At 44.9% G+C, this 16,246-nt stretch overlaps 1 long non-coding RNA gene across 1 annotated transcript; it reads left to right on the top strand.

Annotated features, from left to right (window-relative positions):
• The first annotated feature begins 3,872 nt into the window (after nt 1-3,872).
• Nucleotides 3,873-6,555, top strand: LOC123349113. Its single transcript, XR_006573383.1, has 3 exons — nt 3,873-3,937; nt 4,739-4,878; nt 5,446-6,555. It is a non-coding gene; the product is annotated as an uncharacterized LOC123349113 (long non-coding RNA).
• The last annotated feature ends 9,691 nt before the right edge of the window (nt 6,556-16,246 follow it).

The following is a 16,246-nucleotide window of genomic DNA, read 5'->3' as shown; positions in this document are numbered from 1 at the left end:
TTCTTCACTATTTGTCAGTTACAAAAATAAATAAATAAATAAAAAATTGCTTCTTCCACACTGACATACCACGAGAGCAGAAGGGTTTGGTCCAATTCTCTATGGCCTAACAGTGGCAAATGTACCAGTTCCCCTAACTGGGACTGAGTCTATTAAAGCGAGACACTGTCCTTTTAAACAGACAGTTCCATCCCAGAGTACAGGCTGGGGAATCCAGCTCAAATGGCCACTGGATCCAGACATGGGTAAGGCAGGAGGGCAACTCCCAGCGTCAGCAGTGTTTCTGACAAGCACCAGTGAATTGCCACTCCCCATGTGAATGAGCAATAAGGATTGTTATCCCCATTATACAGATAGGGAATCTGAGGCAGAGGCTCCCCTCTGCCTGTACAGTGATTTGATAGCAGAAGCCACGTCCCGAGTCTGATATTTAGCCTACTACAACATACTGCATTGCAATCAAGTATGTCCTTTCTGCATCCATATGTCTACCTCCTTTTAAAGTCCAGGATTTTTATGCCGTGCCTGGCTTGCTGCATCTCCAGGTAACAAAAGCAGGAGAATCGGAGCAGACGTAGGCCCCAATTTTTAAAGGTATTTAGGCATTGCTGCAGTCAGTGTTGCACCGCTTAATTGATTTAGGAGCCCACGGCTCATTTTCAAAAGTAATTTAAGTACTTAGGAACCAAAATCCCATTGGCAGCCAATTTAGGCTCATGGGTGCCTAAATCCCTTTTGAAAATGAGCTGTGAGTTCAGTATTGCAGCGCTGACCACAGCAATGCCTGAATACCTTTAAAACCAGGCCTTTGACTTTGGAAAGAAAATTAATAGTGGGGTTTTCCCCCTCAAAGTACCACTGTTACTCCAGTTGTGAGGTCAGTGGAGTTAGGCTGATGTGATACTGGAATAACACAGTGGTGAATCAGGCCTTAGGTTATATTACTAGCTATTTATTGCTCCTGTTCTAGGCCCAGGATCAGCCCCCTTCCATCCTGTGACCCATCGGGAACGGTGCTGAAATCCGTGCTGCTGTGCCGGCATGTAACTGACAGCAGAGAGAGCAAATGGGTTCATTATCCAGAGATTCCCTTGGATTTCAACGACACGTTTCGGTTAAGAAGAAAAACAAACCTACTGTGCAACACTGAGCAAAGCACTTGGGTCCCATTAAACTCACTTCCCACGGACGTATTTTCTCTGAATGGGAAGCCCCGAGCCAGACCCCCAGAGCTATGCTCGGCACGTTATTGAAGCGCAGTTTTAAGCTGCAATGGAGTCAGAGGCTGCTAACTCAAGATGACAGTTGACAGGAGGGGAATGAAATGATTCTTGACACATGGCGTGGCGAGATATTCCCTCTTGCCATCAACGCACGGCGCTAAGACAGGTATCCTTAATTAACAAGTAGCAGCTCCAAAAACAAAAGCAGAGAGGAACTTTTGGGTTTTTTTTGGTTTTTTTTAAAGGGACACGAACAATCCCTCTGGGCCACATTTTTCAAGTCTTTATAAGCAGATCCCTAACTATCTATGGGAGGGACGCAGAAATTTGATTCCAGCCGTGGTTTTGTAATTCGAATGCTGCCGTGCTTTAAAATAAGTTTGACAACCCTCCCACTCCCCAGGGGGAAGGGTGAGCCTCACATCGCTCCTTGCTACTCTTCTGGACGAGCTAGGAGGCATTTGCTGGCTCCAAAAGGAGTTCCACCTAACTCTGCTCATGGCCATGATATGGGGCTGAGAAGGTTGGGGGGGTTAATACACGACCCTGAGGCGGGTAGGGAAGCCCCTCCAGTGGGTGAAACCAGGAAAGAGAAAGCAATTCACTTCTGTATTAAGAAACATGTCAATACCAAGGTGCACCCTAGAAATTAGCTAAATAGCTAGATAGGTGATGGCACTAACACTACCATGCCGCTGGGCACTCGTACACAAGACTCACTCCTGAGCATTCACGCTCGCATTCTCCACCAGCTTCAGCAGCACAAGAAATTCAGGAGCCACAGCAATTTCTATGAATGATCAACCATAAAAGAGAAATAGATCCTCGCCAAACAGCTCTCTCCAAAGGCCACACGTGGTTAAGAACATAAAAATGGCCATACTGGGTCAGACCAAAGGTCCATCTAGCCCAGGATCCTGTCCTCCGACAGTGGCCAATGCCAGGTGCCCCAGAGGGAATGAACAGAACAGGGAATCATTGAGTGATCCATCCTGTTGCCCGTTCCCAGCTTCTGGCAGAGGCTAGGGACACCATCCGGCGTTATAGTGAGGGCAATTCATGTACTGTGCTCTTCCCTGCTCAGGCACACAGAATGACTGGCAAATTCCATCCTGAGAGGCATAAACAGAGTTGTGTGCCGATCAAACCGAGTGCACATGACAATTAAAAATACAGTACAGACCCGTTTATGCGCGAAGCTGCTTCATGCGCGGTAGCGCCATGCCTCTCAGTGCTACCTATTTAACACGCGGTACAGGAACTTGCTGTGTAGCGCTACAGATTTGCTCACTAACTCACTGGCACAGAAATCGACAGGAAGTGCGGAGCGGAAACGTGTTGAACGTCTTTACCGCCGACGGGGGGGAAGGGGGAAAGGGGCAGCAACATTAAAGCACTGCCGTGGTAGTGCTTTAAGGACGGTCCTTTGCCACGGCAGCGCTTTAGGGACCCCACCAGCAGAGCCGCCGACGGGGGAGGCAGGGACATTAAGGCGCTGCCGCGGCAAAGGACCCTGCAGCGCTGTAAGGTCCCTGCCCCTTTTGCTCCCCCTCGGCCGCCAACAGGTGCGGGGAGGGATGGGGGGGCAAAGGGAGCAGCTGCCCAGAGACCAGAGATTTAAAAGGGCCTGGGGCTCCGGACGCCGCTACTGCAGCAGAGGCGTCCGGAGTCCTGGGCCCTTTAAATCGCCCCGGGAACCCCAGGCGGCGCAGCCTAGGCAGCCTAGAAGGGCTGGCTGGGGGAGGCTGACCCCCTAGCCCCGCCCCTTCTGGGGGCCAGAGCCGCCCCCACCCCGGACCAGTAAGTGTCCTGAGTTACTTTCACCCTTGTGTAGTAATAATAATGTTTTAATTAGATTACACATTTGAATTTATATTCTTGCAAAGCACCGTTAAGAGATAGGCCTGCAGTATTTGGGACGCTGTGAATACATATGTAATCCTAGATAATTATACGTATATATAGAGAGAGATATCTTAAGATATTTCAGCATGGCCCTCTTAACCCACGATCCATTAACACGTGGTCGTGACGGCTTGACTCCCGACATCCACGCGTAAACTGGTCTGTACTGTAATACCTGTTAGTACGTTAGTGTAGGAGGAGAAACAGAGTTAAAATAAAAAAGCAAACCAAAACCCACTTAACAGAGAGAGCTCCAGTAGTTACCCATCAGATTTGGCTCATGTATTTTGTAAATGGCTGGTGGGAAATGCAAGCATTTGGGCACTGCCGTTTACACATTGCCACTGGAAGTCTTTAGAAGATCATTTTTCTGGGACGACTCAGTAGCTGCAGTGGGCAGGCACCTTCAGCGATACATTTAATATCGTCACAAAGCCAAACTATACACTTCAAACATCCTGTTCACTTGCAGCACACAAATACTTCAGTCAAGTGACTTTGGTGCCAGTGGAAGGGGCTAAGCTGACAGCCCTGGAGACCCATCTAGTCTCTGACAGTGCCAGATGCTTCACATAGAGGTGAGAGAACCCCACAGTAAGAGATGTGAGGTAGTCTGTCCCCCCTCCCCCGCTTTAATTCTCATTCTGGTCTCTTTTAGCTCGAGACTGGCTGATGCCCTGAAGCAGGAGGTTTAATATCCCTGCCAAAATGTTCATCATTATGATAAGAATTTTTGTTATCCATACAGGTCTCCAATCCCTTCCGGTGGCAGTGAGTTCCACTGTCTGATTGGACTGTCCACAGGACAGGTACGGCATGGGCAACAGCAGGGCAATCTTCCCCTCACACACACCACTCTGCTGCTGTCGCCCAACCCTGACCTAGACCTGGCCACTAGGCATGAGAGAGGAGGTCAAACACTGACTCTGGGTTAATGCCAGCCTTGGACTTTCTTCTGGAGCCAGCCAAAAGGATGCCAACCAGTGGCCTCCTGTGGTGATGGTTCCTATCCTCTGGGAACAGGTCTGAGAATCGTGCACTCATTTCACATAGGCCACTGAACAGTCCAGCCAACAGACAGTTTCGACTGTCGGTTGCTAAGGTCCTGAACCTATCCCGTGAAGTCAAGGGGAGTCTTACCATTGACTTCTGTGGGTATCAGATCAGCCCCATATGCCTTGGCTAGGTTCAGGCCAGTGACCTAGTGACGAAAGGTTCCATCACCCATAACAGTCCCTCGAGGATTAGCAAACATCCGTCTCTGGCATCAATGGCCCCTCCATCACCATAGAATCCCATCCCCCTGCTTCTTAATATTTTTTATGAGAGATTTCCAAGGTCCTCCTTTCAGGAACACAGAAGCCTCAGCCGCCTGGAAATGGCAACTCCAGAGTTCATACAGTTCTATCACCTGTCCACAGAGGTGTGAAAATCTTTCAACTGCACATGCAGGCATTCGTGTAGTAGTGCATTTAAGTGTGCACGCAGGCAAAATTACACACTCCCCACAGCTTCATGGCTCGCTTATAACCAGGATCCTAGTGTGTGACTCAAAAGCCACTAAACCATCCTGTAAGTGCTGTGCTTTTCCTGCATTTCTGTTCCTATAGTCTCTCATAAGCAAGAGAGCAGAGAAAGAGACGCATCCGACAATCCAGTGATGACATCCCCACTGAAACACTTGTGATGTCACAAAAGCTGGACTGTGGCATCAACAGATGACTCAGAAAGCAGGACAAGTGAGGAAAAGGTAAGTTACAGCGCTCGGCGTGGAGGGGACGAGAGGAAAGGTTTTGATTAATGATTTTTGGATCAAGACGTTAAATATTGCAGCTTGCTGGGGTGTGGCAGCCAGGTTTTAAGGCTATGAAAGAAAAACCACCTCAGCAAGGCCTCGACTGATGTAGAAGACTGTTACTTGTAGAAAGTTGAGCACAAACAAACAATGAACAAAAATACTGTGTCTCCAGAGTTAATACTCTGAGATTGAGCTTTGTACCCCACAGGAAGCTTGGGGAGCAGGGTTTTCACAGAACACTGTGCATCTCCTTTGTTTGGTTTGAGATAACAGCAGATGCGAGAGCTCTATCAGATTTCCCAGGAAGTCACCAGTAAGGGAGTGGGTGTAAAAACTACAAGGAACATCATTAGCAAAATCAAATGCATACTTGATGACTCATCTGCACTCTCCTGCTATTATGTGTCCTGCAGAGCTCCAGTCAAAGAGAGAGAGAATAAATAATCGTTTAGGACTTACACAGTTTCTGCCATCCGTCAAAGTGCTTTAGAAAGCTAATGCACCATTCCCTTTTTACAGATGCGGAAACTGAGGCACACGGAAAGGCAATGACTTGCCCAGGGACACACATCAGCAAGTCAATAGCAGAAGCAGGAACAGAACTCAAACATCATGTCTCTTGAGTACTGTGTCCTGTTCACTGGACCATACCTACCTCCCCACATACATTTGGTTGAGATATAGCTCATGTCTTCTAGAGGAGAACTGGAATGAGGCTACGTATGATACAGAAAACACAGGACATTTGCTCTTGTAGGAAATTCCCATGCTGCTGAAGGAAGGATATGTTGCTGCGGCTGCATTACCAGAAATGTCTCCTAGATTAGCTCAGTTTTATGAACTCTATCCTTTAAATGATGTCCAAATCCAAGATGTACAGGGCACACATGAGAGTAGAATACACGGTGCTGGCTCTTTAAGAGAATACTGTCAGTTTTTCAGATATTACATTTAGCTACCCACCCCTCCCGCTTATCTACTAGCAATCTCCATGGAAATGCTAATCCCTTTTTCCTCTACCACAAGCACTTCTATGTGTTTTTAAAATAGACGAGTGCCAGTATCTCTGTTCTCATAAGCTACCCTACAATGACAAGTAAGTGAATGTGAGCACATGCTCATTAATAAAATGCCTGCATGCACATCCAATACTCATAAGCAATCTATAGCAACAAACCAGCATGCATTACCCAGTGCTCAGAAGCAACCCTACAATAACACCCACCGGGATTGCTTTAGCAATGCAGGAAGTTATGGCAATAATGACACAGATTTCAAGTTCCAGCCTCCAAAAGAAAAAAAAAAAGTAAGATACAGATTTTTAAATGATAAAAGATACACTGTTGGGTCTTTTACATCAGATTTTTATGACGTGTTTTGAACTACTTTGCAAAACAAGAATATACTTTGTTCAAGTAACTGCTCCTCCTCAGGAGCCATATTCTGATTTCATTTACACTGCTGTAAATCAGGAGTAACTCTACTGGTTTATACTCTGTTTACATCCACATATATAATATTCAATCTGGGTTCCAGGATTATTAAAAAAAAACAACCAAAAACAGCTAGATACGAGTCTGAGAAGTCTTCTGCAGAATAAATACTCACCAGTCAAATTTAATATATACAAAGGGCCTGATTCTTGCTTACATTAAGTTCCCTTTACACCACAATGTAAGGAACTTTAAATTATATTTAAGTACATTTGCATCCTTTTAAAGGCTGCTTTACACTGCAAAAATGGTGCAAAAAGTAACCTTGGTGTAAATATGAATCAAGCCAGCTCCAACTGGATGCGGTAACTGTGCTGAAAACTTTGGGCCTAATTCTTATTTACTTGCAGTGTAAGAGGGCCTTGAAGTAAATATAATTTGCACTCATGTTAAGGTTCCCTTATACTGTCCAAGTGGTGTAATGGGGCTCTAGTGTAAATGAGAAATAGGCCTTTTGATTTTAGTGGCACCTTTTGGGTTGTTTAAAAATAAATCTCTTAACTTAATGATGCTGCTTCACCCAAATGCAAACACGTTCTGTGCCCTGGGCTCTCATCAGCTCTCTCAAAGGGCAGCAATATTATGCCTTGTCGGGACTTGCATGGAAGGACAAACCAGGCATTGCAGGAAGAAATATTGGTGATTCAGCTGAGTCAATACTAAGCCAGTGTCCCACCCTGGTGGTGCCTTCTTTGGATGGGACACAGAACTGAAGTTCTGGCTACTTTGGATTATTAAAAACCCCAGGTCACTTTTCAGACAAGTAGAGATGTTAACCTCAGTGTTCTGGCCAAATTACGCTTTAGAGAACTCTGTTCTGCCTACAAGCATTCCCCCCTGCAACTGCAAATGGTTAAGATGTCCTCCTCCACTCCTGGTCCCAACCTGTTGTGCAGCTGTCATGTTCCACTCCAGATGTGACTTCGTTTTTATGGTGGGAAAAGTGACCCGTCTACAGTGTTAGTAGACTGCTTTCTAAGGGTCTACATTCGTATCATATATTATCATTGGGCAAAATACTTACGTCCTTAGTGTTTACTCATTCAAGACTCCCATTGAAGTGCATGGGAGTTTTTGCATGAGTCAGAATGTTAATATTTGACCCACTGATATTATTAACAACAGTGGTAGTGATAATAAAATTAAGTGATTATGATTGTTGTTATTATTGGTTTTGGAAAATTCACCCATGCCCTGTACCATCCGGTGCCCATCTGTCATGTATTCAGGACCTGGACAGGTAAAGGCCAATATGCTACTGACACCCACAACAGATGAGGTAAGAATTGTAGGCGTATTCTTTTCAAAGGGCTTCAGTCGCCAATAGCCTCATGCCTGGCAGTATTGGTGTTTGAATTCTACAGGACTAGGTTATAGTTTCTGAAGCTGTTCAGCCTCTATGGAGTTAAGTAGCACAGAGTGACTCAGATTCCTCAACCTAACACTCAAAAGTCGCTGTATAACCAGACTTGGCATTTTGAGACAGCTCCACAAATCCAGAGGCTAAAACACACAGTCTTCCGTTTGTCAAAAGAAGGCAAGTCGCAGTTAATTGAGGAAACAGAACCCTTCCCTCAACCCCCCTCAAGGCTGCTGCTTATTTTTTCAGAGTGAACATTGTGCAAAGAAAGTGAAATTTAATTTGGTGATTCCTTCCTCCCCGACCCCAAGCTGGTGTTTACTTTTAACTCCATCAGTTCACGAACCCTGGAATCACGTCACAGCTGTTCAAGCAAACACAGCAGACTTGCGCCTGACACAAGATGCGCAGAGTCCACCTTTCTCAAAAAATCCTGGTTTATTTCAGTGGTACGGCAGAGATCCGTGATCTGTCACCCCAATAGCCTAAGCCGGATGCCAATTCATAATAGGACGCACTGTACTGAGGAAATGCCTATCTGGCATTGTACATTATTTCTTACACAATTCATCATATGGAGACACCACACAGAGAAAAGGAGGGAGGGTGGGGGTGGGAGGGAGCCAAAATAAAATGGTAACGGAAAAATAAAAAACCTCTCCACTTCTTCACTCCTCCAAATATAGGCGAGATTCCCCTCCCTCCCTCTCGGCTGTACCTTGCTGCAGAAGAAAAAGCTTCCAAAACGTACAGTAGTTGTTTTTTTTAAAAACTCACTCTAACTACTGCACACGATTCAAAGGAAATATAGGAAACCACAATTCTCAGCTCTCCATGAGAGGCAAATGGAAAGTCACTTAAAGTGACTCCTGTCTTAAAGTGGCAGGATCCATTTTCTTTGTTATGGGAGAAAAAGGAAAACCAAACCAAACCAAACCATGCAAACGTCAGTAGAATGCAGTTCATCTGCCCAGCTGTGAAGGTGCAACTGGTTTGTGCAATGAGAGGTGCCATGCCATTGTGAGCCATTTTCTTGTACTATCCTAGCAAGTCCAGGTGTCTTCCACAAGTTGAGTAGCTAAGCCAGGAGACACTGACAGAGTCCCCAGAGGGTCGCATTCTGCAAAGGAAAAGCCAACTGGGGTTTTCACAGCGTAGGTATTGGTGATACAATGCATGTGTGATTCCTAAAACTTTGCAAGTGCACATTAAAGCGTCCCTAGTAGTAGCCAGCAGGGGAATGCAGTTTCATAAGGGCACTCCAGAGATAGTAGGCAGGAGGAAAGAGGCTAAAAAAAATGAAAAGAAACAACCAAGGAAGAACTCACATCAAAGGCAACTTCTCTGTACAGCAGATGAACAGATCTATCTTCACATCCTTTTTAAAAAAATACCAGATGAACTCAGGGGGGAAATAACTGCATTAACTCCTTGTCTCTCAGAGACAGAGGGACTATCACACACCAGGGGAAAGAAAAATCACAGCATTTCTTGATGCAAGCAGTTTGAGTTTACAAAAGGCAGCAGAGCAATGACAGCAGAAGCCGAGCCATGTTTATCTTAGGGGTTCCCGTGACGAATACCTAACCCGCGGAAGCATGACCACATCGACAGCTAATAGAGAGAAAAAAAAAGGAGGTGGGGGTAGAGGGAAGGACTTTTTAGCTGTAAAAATAAAAGGCCGTTATTTAAAAAAAGCTCTGGGATGACACAAATAGCTGAAATACCTCAGAGCAGAGAAGCATCATTTTTAACTCTTGCAACTGTGACACTGAATGAAAAAAGGAAAGAGGAAAAGAAGTTAAGTTAAAGGTACTTTTCAGTGCAAATGCAGGACCCCGTAGCAAAGCAGATTACTAAAGAAAACAAAAACCCTAGGAAATAACTGAAGCACACGCTGGGAGCGAGGTATTAAAAAACCCAGAACACTGACATGTGGCAAACAGCAAATTTTTTTCCCCTCCCCGTCTACAGGCCAAACACAAATAATATTCACATTACATCAGTGAACAACCCTAAATGACAAAAGGGTGTTTACTTACCTCATTATAAATCTGCTGGATGGAAGGGCTGCGTTCTCCTGTGTGGAGTTGCAATGGAAAAGTAAGGGAATTACGAGCTGCCGTCTAGCCCTGTGCAGTTCCTCAGTAATCTGTGGATAAAAAGAGAAGTCTTCATTACTGACCACAGGCACGGAGACTTGCAGCGCACGCCCCCTCGAAGCTGCATCAGCCAGTAGCACATAGAAGTTAGTCTACAGGAGCAGGAGACAAGCTGAGCAGAGACCACAGTGATTTATCTGCACCTCTGGTGGAAAGAAAAAAAAAAAAAAAAGGAAAAATCCCAGCTCAAAATATAGCAAAGGGGGGAAAGGAGGACCATAGCATCGGTAGGATGACAGGCATGGGTCCATGCCAAATCTCAAAGGGAAAAAACCCCACCACACGCCTTTAATCAAAACTTAGCCAAGACCTTAATTAAAAAAGCCCCTACAAAATATCAGATAATGGACTGCATTTTCAGGCCTTTTTGAAAAACAATCTCAGATGGAGACATTTCTAAACTCCTGCCAGAGACGGGAAAGCTGCCAATTTTAGGTTACAGTATCAAAGACACGTATCCTCCGCACCCCAAATCTCAGTTACACCAGTGTAAACCCAAAGTCACTCTCTTGGTGTCAGTGGGGTTATTCCTGATTTACACCAATGTAACAGAGTGGAATCAGGTCCTATCTCCAGTGACTTCAGTGCAGCTGCTCTGGATTTACACTGGTGTCATGAGAGCAGAATCAGCCTCTATTTGCATTGACTTCACTGCAGCTGCTCCTGATTTACACCAGTGTAACTAAAAGAAGAATGCTGCCCTTTTCCCTAGGTCACAATTAGATGGGTTTGCATCTTGTTTAAACAATACTCTCCTTGTAATTTTTAATGATTAAAAGGTAAAAAGGATTGTCCCCATGTTCTCTGTGAGAGAGGCAGGTATAGCATTTGAAATCCCATGTGAAGCCAATCTGGATTTCCACAGCATGAAGACCAAATTCCTTTTCAAATTATGCTCATGATGTATGTAGCTCCATAAATGTAGAGAATTATTTGTCATCTAATCTTGACAATCAAGTGGAATTTCAATAAAAATCTTAGGCTGGACACCATCCAAACTGATTCTAATACAATAATATTTATAAGCGCATATGTTTATACTGTATATGGGAACAACTACAAAATGATTTTGAGAAGATGGCCTGGGGATTAACAGATTGGAGTACTGGGTCTAAAACTACTTTTGGCTTTGATGGTAATAAAATGCATGTGGTTTTGACGTAAGCCTCAAAAGCAACCAAGCATTTCTCAGTTGTATTGTCATTGCTATATACTACAGAGAATCTGTGTCATAGTTTGTACTATTGTCTTATATAATATGGACAACCTGCATCGTGTGCTCCTTTACAGTTCCCGACACAAAGATAAATCTATAGATTCTCTCTCGTTCCAGCTCTATATACTATAGAGAAGCGGTATATAACAACACACGCTAGTTTGCACTACTGTAGTGACTTTCCTTAAAAGGATCTCAAAGTGCAACACAAACCTATTCTGATGAGAAACAGAAAGTAAAGTTTCGAAAAATGTTGCAATGTCCCTCTACTCACCCTTCCCCATTTTCCAGCCAGATCTAATGAGCATTATTACATTATGCCCACTTTACAGGTAGACCACCTGAAATATAGCAAGATGAAGTGGCATGCCAAGGTCACCCAGCAAATCAGAGTGGGAACAGTACCCAAGTGTCCTGCTCACACCTCAAGACAACTATCGCCTTTACCACCACAGCCTCATCCTAGGAAACTTCTGCATGGGCTTAATTGGAAGGGCTGGGATCGATCTATGATACGCAACTTCAGCTACGCTATTCGCGTAGCTGAAATCGAAGTATCTTAGTTTGACTTACCCGGCCGTCCTAACGGCAGTAAGTCGACCGCTGTGGCTCCCCCGTTGACTCCGCTTACTCCTCCTGCCCAGGCAGAGTACGGGCATCGATTCAGGGACCGATTTATCACGTCTAGACGAGACACGATAAATCAATCCCCAATAGATCGATTACTACCCGCCGATCTGGTGGGTAGTGTAGACGTGGCCTAAGTATGTGAATAGTCCCTGACAGTCAAGCATGTACATAAATCTCCGCAGGTTCAGGGATTATAGTTCAATAGTATATATGACAGGGAAACTATATAACCCCCTCTCCTTTCTGGACCTCTGTACTATGGAGAACACATATAATGCATCACTTTGGTAGTATGTCACATATTCTCTAGAGAACATCACTAGCACGCTTGTCTTAACATCTGTTTTGCAAAATTTAGAAAAGACCTATGTTTTTAAAACACACACAAACACAATAGCATGCCCACATAGTGTGTATGCACAGTGCCCATGTGTTACACCCACAAAGACACACACATACAGTGAGAAGTAAAATGAATGTAGAGTCACCTGCTTTCGGCAAAATTGATATAAATCCACAGTAAACTTCACTGAAGCCAATGAATTTAGGCTGGTGTGAGATGAAACTTTTAGCCCTAGTATTGTGCTTTGTTGGAAAAGCAGACCATCAGTAAAATAATGAAGATTATAATACAGGCTGTATTCATATAATTGTTCTGCATCCACGTACATGAAAACATTTCTGTCATTCTAATTCCACACAATAAAAGGACATTTTCCTTTCAAAGTTCTCTGGTTTTGCCTTGGTCAAGACATTTCTCATGTGACATAAATCAAAGCCAGGTGCATCTCTTTGCAGTAAATGTTTGCTAATAAACACAGCTGAAAAATATATGGCTGCATTAAAATAAAACCCATCCCATTCACTTTAAGATGCATGACTAATGATCACTTCACTTGCAGGTGGTATTGATTTCCATCTGGAACTAAACCTTTGTAAGGTATTAGATATTAACAATGAAGAACCCTGTTCTATCACACTTTGACTTTATTCCATGACACCCAACACACATTTGCTTGTTTTTACTGGGCACTACAGACTGCAGGCTAACATACTGCTGCATGGGCTACAATGGGTGCAATTTTTCTTGCTGCACTCACGTTTACCCATATGCTTCTGGTACCTGGCAATTGTGGAGGGAGCAGTCAAATGGAATGCTGCTCAAACAGCCGCTGTGCACAGAGATGTCCCATTCTGCACTCAGATGTTTGTGCTGGCTGATTGAATATTCATTTGTTCCTGATTTCCTTTCACTTCTGCCAGATGCTCACACAGAGGTGAAGTCTGGCAAGCTGGGTGCCTGTTGACTCAAAGACATGATGATATTTACTTGCCACTTGGAAGAGGGCAGCAGAGGTCATTCCTAGGAAACCAGCGGCCGTTACTGCGATGGGGGAGAAAATTGACAATGTGAGCTCCCTCACTGCATTGTCAGAAAGACTGTGGCCGCCATTTCTTTTACAGATTGTCCCAAACCGATGCCCCAGATCCAAAGACTCAGTCTTTGGGGAGATTTTCCAGCTCTGGTTTTTGTAAATTTCCCCTATATTCAGAGTGAGCCAAACCAGACTCCCAGCTCTAATCCCAAACTGTGGGCTTGTCAAAACCCGACTCCAGCTCAGGACCCACATTTTGCTCCTCGGGTCCATTTTTAGGGCTCAACGTCAGGACCAAACATTCAAAAACAGACTCCAAAATTGCACCTGTAAGTATCACAGACACAAACCCACCTTTGCACTAGCGATGGGGCAGGACCAAACCTCAGCCTTGACCATCCCACGTTCCCTCAGCTAGGACCCAGCTCTGATTTGGACATGCCCAGGGTGGCTGAAGCATGCAGGTTGGGCAAGCAGCTGTCTGCCCAGTGAGAAGATCCAAAGGAAGGTTCTTGGAGGCCATTGTACAAATCTGTCTGTAACCGGGTGGCTTGCCCGTTAAGGATGGGAGGGCCTGGGGCTAATCACCCCAGATTACTGAATGAGCCACACCTGAGAGAGATCATCTGATTCCACTCTAACGAGCAGCAGGAAGCTGCAAGGAGAGGGGCGGTGTAGGAAACTGCAGAGTGTGAGAAAGGTGCCTGCAGAGAAGACCCTGATACAAGGAGAGTTTGGAGGCCAGAGCCCAGTGTGGGAAATCCTGCCTGTGTTTGGGCTTGGAGCTCAGAGCCAGAAGGCTGAGCTCCAGATAGGAAGACCTGGGAGGACTGGCTGTGAGAACAAGACTGATGGAAGAAAGAGCTCTAGTTGTGAGAGAAGATGCCACAGTATGAACTTTTGTATTAAGGTGACGGACTTTGTTTTGGGACCTGTGGACTGTTTTGAACCTTTTCTGTTATTAAACCTGCCCCAGGCAGGGGTGGTGTTAACCCAGGGAGAAGTCTGTGTGCAAGTTCTTAAGGGGCCCTGAAGAGGGGGAAACAGAGTCAGGGTTCCACAGAGAGATCTCTGGCCACACGGGGGTGCTCAAAAGGCGTCCGATCCCATTACAATATTCTCACAACTCAGTGTACCCAATGTGACCAGCGCTTGGCATTCAATTGTTCCTTGCTTCAGACACAAACGTCCACAATCCAAGTCACTACAACCTGTCAATCAGAGATGAGGACAACAAATACTTCCATCCATTGGCCCTCTATCCACCCATAATTCCAGTATTTGCACAGCTGCCTAGTGATGCAGGATAGTCTGTTACATAGTCACCTGAAATTCTGGCACACCCACACGGACTAACTGCAACTGCTGCCCAGCATCATACCTCTAGCTTGTGGGCAGCCATTTCAATCAATCAGCAATGAACGGGTTACCTGGGCCGCAGGTTGTCCCATTCACCCAAAGAAAAGAGCAGATTAAATGGCAGTGGTTTCCTCCATGGCATTTCAAGTCAGACAGGAACTCTCAGATGGACATCGAAATACGAATACATTTATTACTGAAAACACATTTACGTGGCAACATTAATTTACCATGGTGCTTAACACAGAGAGAGAAGGCACTGACCGCCTCCTGATCAGCTTTTAGTCTATGGGAGACAATGAGGAAAGGGTGAGTGTGGGGATTACTAATGAGGAGCAGGCTAGAGGGTCTGAAGGAGTGGAGAACTGTCAGTCGAGAGCTGAAGCCGCTAACAAATAACACTCTCTGTTGATGCCAGAAGGTGTTCCCTGTATCTCTGCCAGAGCGTTGGCAACATCTCAATTTCCCCATCGCCTTTATGGTCACCATCTTTCCAGCCCTCACCTTAGCACCTCCACTGTCACTCTTCGAACCTTGAGCTATGATTTTCCATGCACAATGAGCAGCCATGTATCTTCAGTCAAAGGAATATTTTAGATTAAGGCAAACGACAAAACAAGAAAGAACAAAAGTAACTTCTCCCTGATATTGAGAGAGCACTGGGTGCACGTCTCTCCTCTGTAACATGCTGCATTTTTTGTCCCAAACAAAGTAGCTGGCAGGCAGACTCCTGAGAAATTTTAAAGCGCAGTGCAGAGAAAAAAGGGACAATATGTTTGTGGACATTTTAGTTGAAAAATGTGAGCCTTGTTTGGACCAGCTCCATAAAATAAAATTAAAGAGCAGATAAAAGAGGCAACAAGTTGGTGGAAGAAAGAAAAGAAAAAGAAAACAAGACTGAACTGATATGCTGATTTCTTCTGGATGGCTGCAGTCAGGGATCAGCTAATGCTTCTCATTTCCTTGGTCTTTCTTCTCCAAGTAAACTGACTAATCATAACCCTTTCCTACCCCTGCTCAACTGGGGGTTTCTTAGAAATTCATTTTCTGAATCCAGCCTAATCTAGCTCTGGGAAAGGCATCATGATCAGCCCGAATCCAAAAGAACAGCTACACCAACTGAAATATAACTCCACCGAGACATACCAGATAAACATTGCTCGGAAATCTGCAATAGGTTTTCTTCTATTCCATCTTCCTTTAATAAAGGCTACAGCTTGAGTACTAAAATAGGAAGAAAAGACCCACTCTGGGTTGTACATTGAGACAGACTGACCCAACTGTACATTGTGAAGGCTTATCCACAGGCACAGGTATACTCAAAAAACACCTACAGTCCCATACACACCTAATACAGTAATGCACTCATGCACAAACTCAAATGCACACACACACGCTGTTGTCCTATATTGTATACAGTCACATGCAGACACACACACAAACGTATAGGCCCAAAATGTTCCAAAGTGGCCACTAATTTAAGAGGCCTCAGTTTTGGGGGTGTCTGTCTCGAGGCACCTTGGACGTAATTTTCAGAAAGTGCTGAGCACCCAAAACTCCGTTAGAAGCCAATGGGCTCTGTGAGAGCTCAACACGGGCCAGTGGATCGAGCACTAGACTGGACTAAGAGGTTCTGTTCCTGGCTTTGCCAGTAGGCTGCTGGGTGACCTTGGGCAAGTGCCATCTCTGTGCTTCAGTTGTCCCATCTGTAAAATGGGGCTAAT

The sequence above is a fragment of the Mauremys mutica genome, chromosome 14 (assembly GCF_020497125.1).
Source record: "Mauremys mutica isolate MM-2020 ecotype Southern chromosome 14, ASM2049712v1, whole genome shotgun sequence".
Classification (NCBI taxonomy): Eukaryota; Metazoa; Chordata; order Testudines; family Geoemydidae; genus Mauremys; species Mauremys mutica.
The sequence above is the reverse complement of the archived record's forward strand: the minus strand, read 5'-3'. Positions and strand labels throughout refer to the sequence as shown.